The sequence below is a fragment of the Drosophila gunungcola genome (genome assembly GCF_025200985.1).
Source record: "Drosophila gunungcola strain Sukarami chromosome 3L unlocalized genomic scaffold, Dgunungcola_SK_2 000003F, whole genome shotgun sequence".
Taxonomy (NCBI): Eukaryota; Metazoa; Arthropoda; class Insecta; order Diptera; family Drosophilidae; genus Drosophila; species Drosophila gunungcola.
This window is the reverse complement of record NW_026453179.1, coordinates 332,908-342,669: the sequence shown is the minus strand read 5'-3', so window position 1 is coordinate 342,669 and position 9,762 is coordinate 332,908. Positions and strand designations below refer to the sequence as shown.

General features: G+C 35.4%; 1 protein-coding gene across 1 annotated transcript in view; it reads left to right on the top strand.

The window, feature by feature from the left end:
* Positions 1-195: 195 nt before the first annotated feature.
* The window catches only part of LOC128258237 (uncharacterized), a 34,086-nt gene continuing 24,519 nt past the window's right edge, over positions 196-9,762 (top strand). Inside the window, 1 exon segment of the mRNA XM_052989749.1 lies at positions 196-466. The gene's annotated coding sequence lies outside the window, so the exon portion shown is untranslated.

Below are 9,762 nucleotides of genomic sequence, written 5' to 3'. Positions count from 1 at the left end.
AAGAACCTGTAAAATAATGCTCATAAAAATTAATAATGGGAATATCCCTAGAGTGTGTTTGGTAGCAACCACTTGTTAGCCAACTTTTGGGCTGAGTTCAAATGGCCAAGAAGCCCCAAGAAAGCTCTCTTAAAGCTTATTTAAAAAAGCTTTTGAGCGCGGGGCTCTTAACGGAATTGGAACCGACGGGAGACCCAACTTTGGGTTAGTTGAGTTTTGAGCTTCGAAGCGTTCGGTTCACTTTTCCCGATTCCGTGTAATTGTAAAACCCGGTTTTGTGCAATTTAAACTCGTAACGCCTGCGCATTTTACGACCCCAAAACACCTCGTTCGGAGTGCTAACATTTTGGGTTTTTTTTCCAAAAACATACTATAATTGTGAGAAACTAAAAACTTCCTCTTAATCATTTTTGGATTTACGCATTTGGGTTTGAACTGTTTTGTACATGTTTCTGACCACTTAAAGGTGAGAGATTTATCTTATGACTGAAAATTATAGAGTTATCTTTTAGTTATTTTGTTTTCCTGGGCGGTATACTTCCGCCCAATCTCCGAACTTCCCTTCTATTTCTATTTGCCACCTTTCTAGGCCCACTTCCATTTCAATGGATTTCCACAAGTACAAGTATTACTTAATTTCTTTGCTTAATCCGATTGGCGTGCATTGAACTTTTCATCTTTGGGTATTTTCTGCTGTTGATGTTGTAGTCGTTGTTATTGTTTTTTTTTTTTTTTGTTATGGACTTTATTTTGCACCAACTTCTTGTGGTTTATTCTTGTTGTTGTTGTTTCTGTTGCGACTGTTGATTGTTTTTTTGTTCACCACCATCTCAGTCTGGCAAACGGCTTGTTCTCATTTTATTTAATGAGTTACCCGGTATTTCAGCCTTTGTTTTGCATTGTTCGAAACTTGTTTGTTCAATAGGTTTAAAACGTTTTAGCAATTTAAGCCAAAACAAAATTATTAGCAAGTGGATTTGACTTTAATGGGACTTTCTGATATCGCTTAAAGCTTTAATCAATGAAATGTCTGGCTGAACAAATGACTTTACTTTGGGTTTTATTAGGATTTATTTCCATTTTAAAATTAAATGAGTATATATACTTAACAGAATAAGTACGAGATATAAAAAAGCTATTGACGACTTTGGCAGACGAATTCCAAACCTTAAAGCGACATTTTTTAATGTTACTCTTTTAATTTAAAGTTTTTGGTCAAAATAAAATATGAATAACATGTAAATAGGGAATGATTTTCTGAGATATTGTAATGTTAAGTATAAAACTTTTGGTTTTAGTTGAAAGGGTATTTAAACATTCTTGTTGTTTGATTGTTATTTATCATTTATTAACAATATAGTTGCTTTCATGAGAGTAAACTTTTTATAAATATTTTCTAATTTTAAAAACAAATAATTTTGTATAATAAATTTTTAAGGTTATATTAAATTAAATTTCTCAAATTTAAAAATATAAATTTAAAACTATACTCCCATACCTAATGAGTAGCACGTTCTTCCGTTCAAGTTCCTTGCTGGGTTCCCAACATAATTAACTCTTTAGCAAGTTAATAACCTGTTCAACTCCAGCCAATCATAGATCGATGTCAAAAATCTGCGCTCAGCGTGTGCGACCCATTTTTTTTTTGGCTAGAAAAACCGCCGGACGGTCCATCAAACACCTGTTCGATCTCCCGGACAGTTGACCGGGCTCATTATGTGGCCCGGCTAGCGGTATTTCCCTCAAACAAGCCGATGCCGACACCTGCAGATAGATAGAAAACCCATTTGAGACCCATTGCGAACCCATTGGAGAACCAAAAACCAAACCCACTCGCGAAAGCCACATAGTCAATTCTGTGCAGAACAAAAGCCAAACGATCAAAGCCATTAAGCCTGGCCAAGAGTTTCGAGTTTCGAGTTTCGACTGGCGGTGCCCAGCCAAAAGTCATTAAAGACAAAAATCTATTGAAAACGGCAAACAACACGCCTTAAAAATACTTTCCTGTCGTAGGGGCAAAGGGGGCAAACATAAATATTTCTGCTGCACATGGGAGTTTTCGTTTTGGCCAGGTGGATGGCATGGCTGAAACCGCACCGCCCCACTCTTTACCTCCCTATTGACCATGTTAATTACGCGCTTATCAGTTCGTTACAAACGCTGGGGTTTCACTCTAGCCTTTGGTAGTCCAATACAACCCGTAATTACACTGGACACTAACTAACCGCTCAAGACCAAGTCGAATTCCACTGGCGTTCTAATTTCTTCGCTCTCTTTTCGCTGCGATTAATCAAAATGGTATCTATCGGATGCCCGGCTTCCACAATTCATCAGCATGTACGATATGTAACGTATGTACGTGTATTGTAATTACTGGATTCTGCTGGACTGCCTTTGCATATGAGTACATAATGATAACCCTCGAAGCGATCCATTCGCGCTCCATGCCATCTGGCTGGCTCACTTTCTCCTCCTTTTTGGCGGCTGTGGCACCAATTGGCGGGAGTGGCCACGCCCCCCGCCCACCGAACACCGTCCACCGAGTCAATTTGACAATCTATAATAAATATTGATGATAACATTCAGTGTGTCTGAAAGCCAATGGCAATTGTGAGAAATGCAGGTAGAGATCGGTCTAGAGTCGACTACTTTGGGTGCGGATCGACTGTAATTAAAATAACCATTAATAATATCGGTCACATAAATCTTCAACAAGGACTTGTTTTTTCTTTTTAATATATTCTTCAATATTAAACAATAATTTTTTATGAAAACAACACTACTTTTAAAAATGCTAAACTGAGATTTTTTTTGTATTCATCAATTCTGAAGGTGCAGTTTCAATTTTTGGTGTATATTATTTTAATCAAAAAAAAAAGAAGAAAAATAAAATAACCACAAATATTATTATGAATATAATAATATTATTGTTATTATTATTTTAATAATAAAGATTACTTTTAGCATTTATGTTATAAATTTAATGAATTTATTCAAAAATTATCGTTCCTTTGGTAAATTCTTTATATTTGGCCAGATGCTTAACACTTTTGCAATTAAACTTTTACTGTTGATTAAAAAAAAAACCGTTAAAGAACAAGCTAATAACTTTTCTAAAATGGCACTGGTATCCTGATATCTATTTAAAAATGAACAACAAATATTATACATAGTTCTAGTTTAAGCTTTACATATTTGTTGTAAGGGAAAGTTTGACCATGTAAATTCTGTCTTAAGATAGCAATATTGAATTGCATAACAACTTCACCTGCAACAACAAAAAAAGCAATAAAAGTGTCACCCAAAGGGGAAACCAAATGCATATTTCCCGCTTGCGTAATATCCCGAAGAAGCCACTAAAAATCGCCAAACTCAAGAGGTGGAGAGAAATGCTGAAAAACAAGGCGAACACTGAATTGAAAACTTAGAAAAAAAAAAGTAAATACAAAATACACCCAAATAATGGGCACTTTCTAACGCAGCCTGGCTGTTTCCTGATGTCCCATGGTTTTCCTAGGATTTCCGTTTTTCTCATTTTTTTAGTTTTGTCACGGACATTATCGCCCCGAAAACTCACTTGACAGCCAGACGCCGCCCCTCCAACCGCCCCTTTTTGCACCATTGTCATTGAAGTCGTCGACTCCATGCGGCCCAACTGCATTTCCCACTCAAGACAACATTTCATAAAGTTTATTAAACTTTAACCAAATTGTTAAAGCGTCGATTTGCCCCTCCGCGCTCCCCGAAATGCCCGCTGCATTCACTTTTAGTGCTGCTGTAGGCGCTCCAAACGAGTCCATCAACTTTGGCCAGCCTCGGACCATAACAAACTGCCACATTGGCCGGAGTTGGCTCAAATGCAGTGGTAATGGTAATGGCTTTAACCACGGCTCGGGCACAGCGGGGAATTCATACTCGTCGTTTTCCTTGAAGTGGCAAGCATTTTCCTCGAATCATTCAGTGCCACTCGGATTATTTGCATTCGTGCCGCCGCCCGAGAATCGCAAATTAATTTTCATTTTGCGTATAACTGTCAAAATGTAAAATCTATTAAGCGATCACTTCCTTTAGTGAAAAACGCGATTGGGAAATGCATGAAAATCAATCCACTCTTATGTAACGGAAATGGTCAGCTGCGCTAATGCATCGAAAAATTCGTACGTAATGACGGGAAATATTTTGGTTGTTATTTATTAATATATGACTCTAAGCCAACAGGCTAATTTTTAAATTTTTCTTGCTTTAAATCGTAATAATTTAACAACTGAGCAATTAACAATTAAGTAAGTGTCTTACCAGGAGACAGATTTTAAATTAAAACTTTGAATTATTATTCCTGAAAAATATTTAAAACTTTAAGGTTTTGATAATTTCTAACTTATAATTATAATTGGTTTTACTTTACAAACTTAAGTCAACTAAATTATTACAGAAATTGTAAAGCTGTTAATTTAATTTAAATAACTTCTTTTCCAATTTGCTATAGTAAAATAAATAAATAAATAAATTTCCTTTTTAGATATTCACTTCTGATCTGTTTTTTGCAATGTTATATGTTATATAAAGACATAAAACAATGGCAAAAGCTAATTGATTGGCTTTCTTTTGGCGAACAATAAAATAAGATGTCTTATTTGGATATTTGGCACTTGCTCTTGCCTTCATATTAACTTAACTGATGGCCAGATAAAAGCATTTGAATGGCGGTAGAGAAAGTGGGGGAGAATTGAAAGTACCTAGTGCTTGATAAGAAAGTTTTTTTATGTTTCAGTTCTAACTCAAATTCATATCTTGTATTCTCGTTTCCTATTGAATTAAGTCTGAAGGTTGCACCTCTTACTTGCGCTCGAAAAAATCTCAAAGTGGACCCTTACACATAAAAAGCTGTTTGAACATATCATTCGCATGGGAGCTGACAAGACCATACAAATAATAAACAAAAACATGCCAGAGCGTTTGACTTAATTAGGAAATTGTACAAGTGCATGAGCTGAACCTCAAGACTGCAACGGCAATTGGCATTAGCCACATTAACCGCATATTTCCATCAGGCAGCCAGGTGAGCCAAACGATATGTCACTACTTGACTAGCCGCCTTTTTCCTTCACCCACGAAGTTGCAGGTTTGCCTTTAACGTGCAGCATTGCATTTGCATTGAAAGTTGTTTTGGTTCGGTTCCAATTGAAATTGAAAATTCCACCAGGGAATCGCGTTTCTTTCAACTGGCTAATGGCAATGGATTGCAGGGAAAAATACTGATTTGCTATTGAAATTTTTCAATCGTCTAGCGAACGTGTTGACATTGAAGATGTTGGTAAAATGTCAAAGGTTATAATAATGTATTTCTGTAAGTATAGTTAACCAGTTGCTACAACTTAGGTTCGAAAGTGGATTCTATTAAATAATATAAAAATATGTCTTTTTAAAAAACATAATAATTAATTTGAGACTATAAAATGCCCATCATAAGCATAATGACTTATTTTAATTTATTTTAAAGATATTACCAATTTTAAAGTAAAAGCATAATATTATTTTTTGATTGGGTTTTCTATTTTTTTATTTTTTTATATTTCTTTAAATGGTAGTTTTCTCCTCAAGCTTGACTACCTTAAAAACTATAAAGTTCGATACATCATGTAACCAGGTTTTATCTCCGATCGCAGTAATTTAGTTATAATTTTCTATATTTATTTATTACCTCATTTCGGGCCACTTCAGTGCTGTGCCAGCTCTTTGCCTTCGAAGAACAATTTTAACCATTTCCATTGTGAAATCGAAAGCCTTTTGTGTATTCGTGGTTAAGGGAAAAGAATGCGGCAATAATCGCCAGCAGCCAATAAACATAATTGCTCGACGGTTTTGCCAATCATTTCGTGGGCGTGTCTGTAGTTTTTTTTTTTGCTGTGAATTTCCTTGCCATAATTTATTTTGTAGAAAATCAATTGAACGCGCAAACGGCCGAAACTTTCATTAAAAAATGCCTAAGCGTCTGGGACAATTGGACATTGCGAATACGCCCGGTTGGCCACAATTTGATTATGGAAATGCAATTTTCAACGTTTCCCCATCGAATATTGTATGTAATTTTTGTATCCCCACCCAATTTTTTCAACACGCCAAATAATAACACGCATGTCGACCCAATTTTAATATTATCTTTTTTATTCGATTTGCTCTGCATTGCAAAGGCAAGTGGAACAAGTTTTGGCTTGATCCAATGACCTCAAACCGAATTCAAATTGAGCGGACCAGTGGAAAAGTGTGGCTAAGTAAAAAAGTTCACACCTAAAAGGCTTTGCTGTAAAAACACCCAAACCCAAACACAGAAAACGCCACGGTTTATTTGGGCCAGCCAAACAGCGAGCATTCCAAAATGCAGGTGAATAGCCCGCGAATAAGCTTGAGCTCTGTTTTATTTTGCAGTCTCTGTACAGTTATTCACTCCACTTTACCTCAGTTTCAGTTTTCAGTTTCAGTTTTTAGTTTTGTGTTCGATTTTACCTTGCCCAGCCCAGCAAATCGACTTTTGTGCCCGTTTTCAATGCAAATCGCATTAAGGCAAATGTTGCAAACGGCAGCCAGCTTTTGCACACACGCCACAGGTAATTTGTAGCGATTTCTTAATGACCAAAGCAACGAACAGCAATGCGGGCAAACCAGAGTCGAAAATAGGAAAAATGAAATGATATTAAATGTTATTGATAGCCAAGTCAAAGAAATGTACATGCAAAGCCAAACAGTGAACATACACTGTTAAAACAACATAAAAGCATAAAGCATATAAAAGTTGGTTTTTAAAATGAGTAATTATTGACAGAGAAAAACTAGAGGCGAAATTCCTGTGGAAATGTAATTTGTTATTTTCAAACAGGCTTAAATTATTTTTATGAATATTATAGTCTAATCATAATAAAACTCAAAATGGATTAATTGGAAATTTTCTTTAAATTAAATGAAAGTACTTACTGAAAAGTATTGTAATATTTTTTTTTATTATAATTTTTATTATTTTCGATGTGGTTGACTTGAAATACGCTTGTTGTAATTGGAGAAAAATCTCATTTCTTTTAATTTATTAAAAACTTTATTGAGATTTCTTTATTTTAACGTTTTTTTCATTTCACTTTTTGAATTATTAGCCGACACTCTGCTTTTTTAAGAAGTCTGCAAACAGTCTTTTACTTTTTCTTTTGATACTACCACGAATCTTCGAGTTATGGATATTTGTGAAGTAAATTAAAATTACAAAATTTGAAAAATGTTGGCGTTTGATAGTTTAGCCTGTCATTATGAATATGGTTGATATACCACACCATTATTACCTGATTAGTGTGGCATGTATTTCATTTGCCTGCAGTTTTACGTCAATACCATGTATCAGACAAAGTCAGCTATTTAGCTAGGTAGATTTAATTGCCTTTCGGTTTTATTAAGTGGCTAATCAGAGAGTCTATATTGGCTGCACGGATAGCTCCGTGAAGCTGCTAATGCTTATTACGGTCAATTTGCGTTGCTAAGCTGCAATTGCCGTGGTAGACGATTACTGATGAAGTTTCGACCATCTGCGTTCGTTGGCTTTATGGGGTTTTCATTTTGCATACTACTTACAATCTCCATTTTGGCACTCAAAAATCCCTGGACGAATAAATTGCAATCGTTTTGAGATCATCTCAAAGTAAAAGTTAGGCTGTTTAAGTTTTTAAAGTCTATGCGTTTGCTAAAAAATGCTTTTGTTTAAGTTTATGCTACTTTAATCTGACAATTTAGGAAGAGAAAAAGGTATACAAAAAACTTTCACGGAAAAATAAAATAAATTTAAATTGGAAGCTCCCATAATTTAATTAAACTATTATATTTTTGGGTGCTCTTATATATTTTTTCTTCCCGATTCTCTTTGACTTTTATTTGGTCATTAATTTCCGTTTTTTTCTGTTCTATTACAGGTTTGTAAATCACTTTTTGTCTTGGATGAGCTAAGCTGTCGGCGCAATATCTATTTTTAATCGAGGCTCAAGTATGTGGGTAGGGAATCAAATGCAAATTGAGCAGCCACCACAAGCAAACAAATCAAAATGCTAATTACGCAGTTAGAAATCAAAGTTCGGCGGGCAAATGAGAAAAAATGCGAAAAAAGGAAAGCCAAAAATTGGCCAAGTCTTCGGGCCATCGACTGCCAATCAATGTGACTCTTTGCCTAATGGAAATCGAATTTTTGGCCATCGCAGGCGGATTGAGATTTATGCCAAATGTCTGCGAGCTTTCAAGTTCAATGCGATGGGAAATTTCAATTAACGAAAAAAGATTTCCAAAAAAATGAAAACGGCGGAGGGAAAAATAGAAATTGGCCACTTGAAAGCGATTCACCGCTACTGAGTTTTTTTTTTGTTGGTGGACAGACAAAACAGAGGAAGCGACAGATGACCAGATACAAAGATACACAGATACAAAGATACACAGATACACAGATACAACCAACGGTCTTGTCAACCAACCTACGCTTTGTGCACTTGACCGGCTAATGGCTTTTTTGCGTTTCATTGAGGAACAAAAAACAAAAAAAAAAAAACTGCCTCATGAAGTTGTCCAGCATCTTGGCTTTTCACAATTTGGCAGCTTGTTGAAAGTGAAATGTGTGAAAATGGCTAATTAAATGCACGAATGCCCCACAGCAGCAACCGTAGTACATCAGCTTCTTCTTGGGGTTTGGTTTAATGTGATTTGGCTAGCTCACATTGCGGGGTTTCGCTGGCGGCTAATTATGAAATTTCTATTGGTCAAGCAATACTTTTGTTTTGCCGCCTTCGTATTTCGATGAGCAAGTCATTTCCGTTGGTTTATTGAGTGATTTTTACGAGTGCCGATCCCCGAAAACCTGAAAGCGCCATTTGTTTACTTCTGTTTCACTTTTGTTGTTCTGCTGGTAGATCAACGTAAAGTTTAATAACGCTCAGCACGTAGTTGTAATTACGCTTCAAGTTTGTTGCTTGAGTCTTTTGTTTTACGACTAATTTAAGCCAGAAATGTTTATCATAAAACTGGTCGACCATAATTGGGGTTAGTCTGCTGAATATGGTTTTAATTTAATGCCCTGTTCATTTGGTACACAGACCTAGATACTTTTGTAATGGAGAAAAAAAGGCAAAAAAAAAAAAGCAAAAAATACAAAAGATTAGTAAGAAAGGTAAGGAATTGTATCCACATAATATTTAAACTGTTCTTTTTATGCAATAATCGTTTTAGCACAAGATTTCACAATAAGTTTCTTGTCTCTTACAAAATGATCTAGCGAATTCGTTTCGTAATTTATGCAAATCTCTTGAACTTAGTTTTTAACCGTTGAACTCCAATGAAACGAACAAGCTGAAAAGAAATCCAAATTCTCGGATAATGAACTTGACGCTGAGTAAAGGGAGAAATTCAATGAATACCAAATGCAAATTTTAATTTGCATAATGTAATTTTAGTGAAAATTATCGATTCTGTAACTGGTTTTTTAGAATCGTAGGAATGCAAACACAAACAAAGGCAAACCTGCAAAATAAAAACCAAATCTAGCACAGATCGAGAACAGGTTTTTCCTCATCAGAACTGTGTCAAATCTTCAAGAATGCGCTGGAGAATTACTCAGATATTTCAAATTGCAAAAAATATATTTGTTTTAATCAGTTGGGCATTTGTCACGAATGGCAAATCGAATACTTTAGTGGTTTTTTCGATTTTTTTTAGACATTCTCGAAACTAATTGGGCCTCCGACTGCA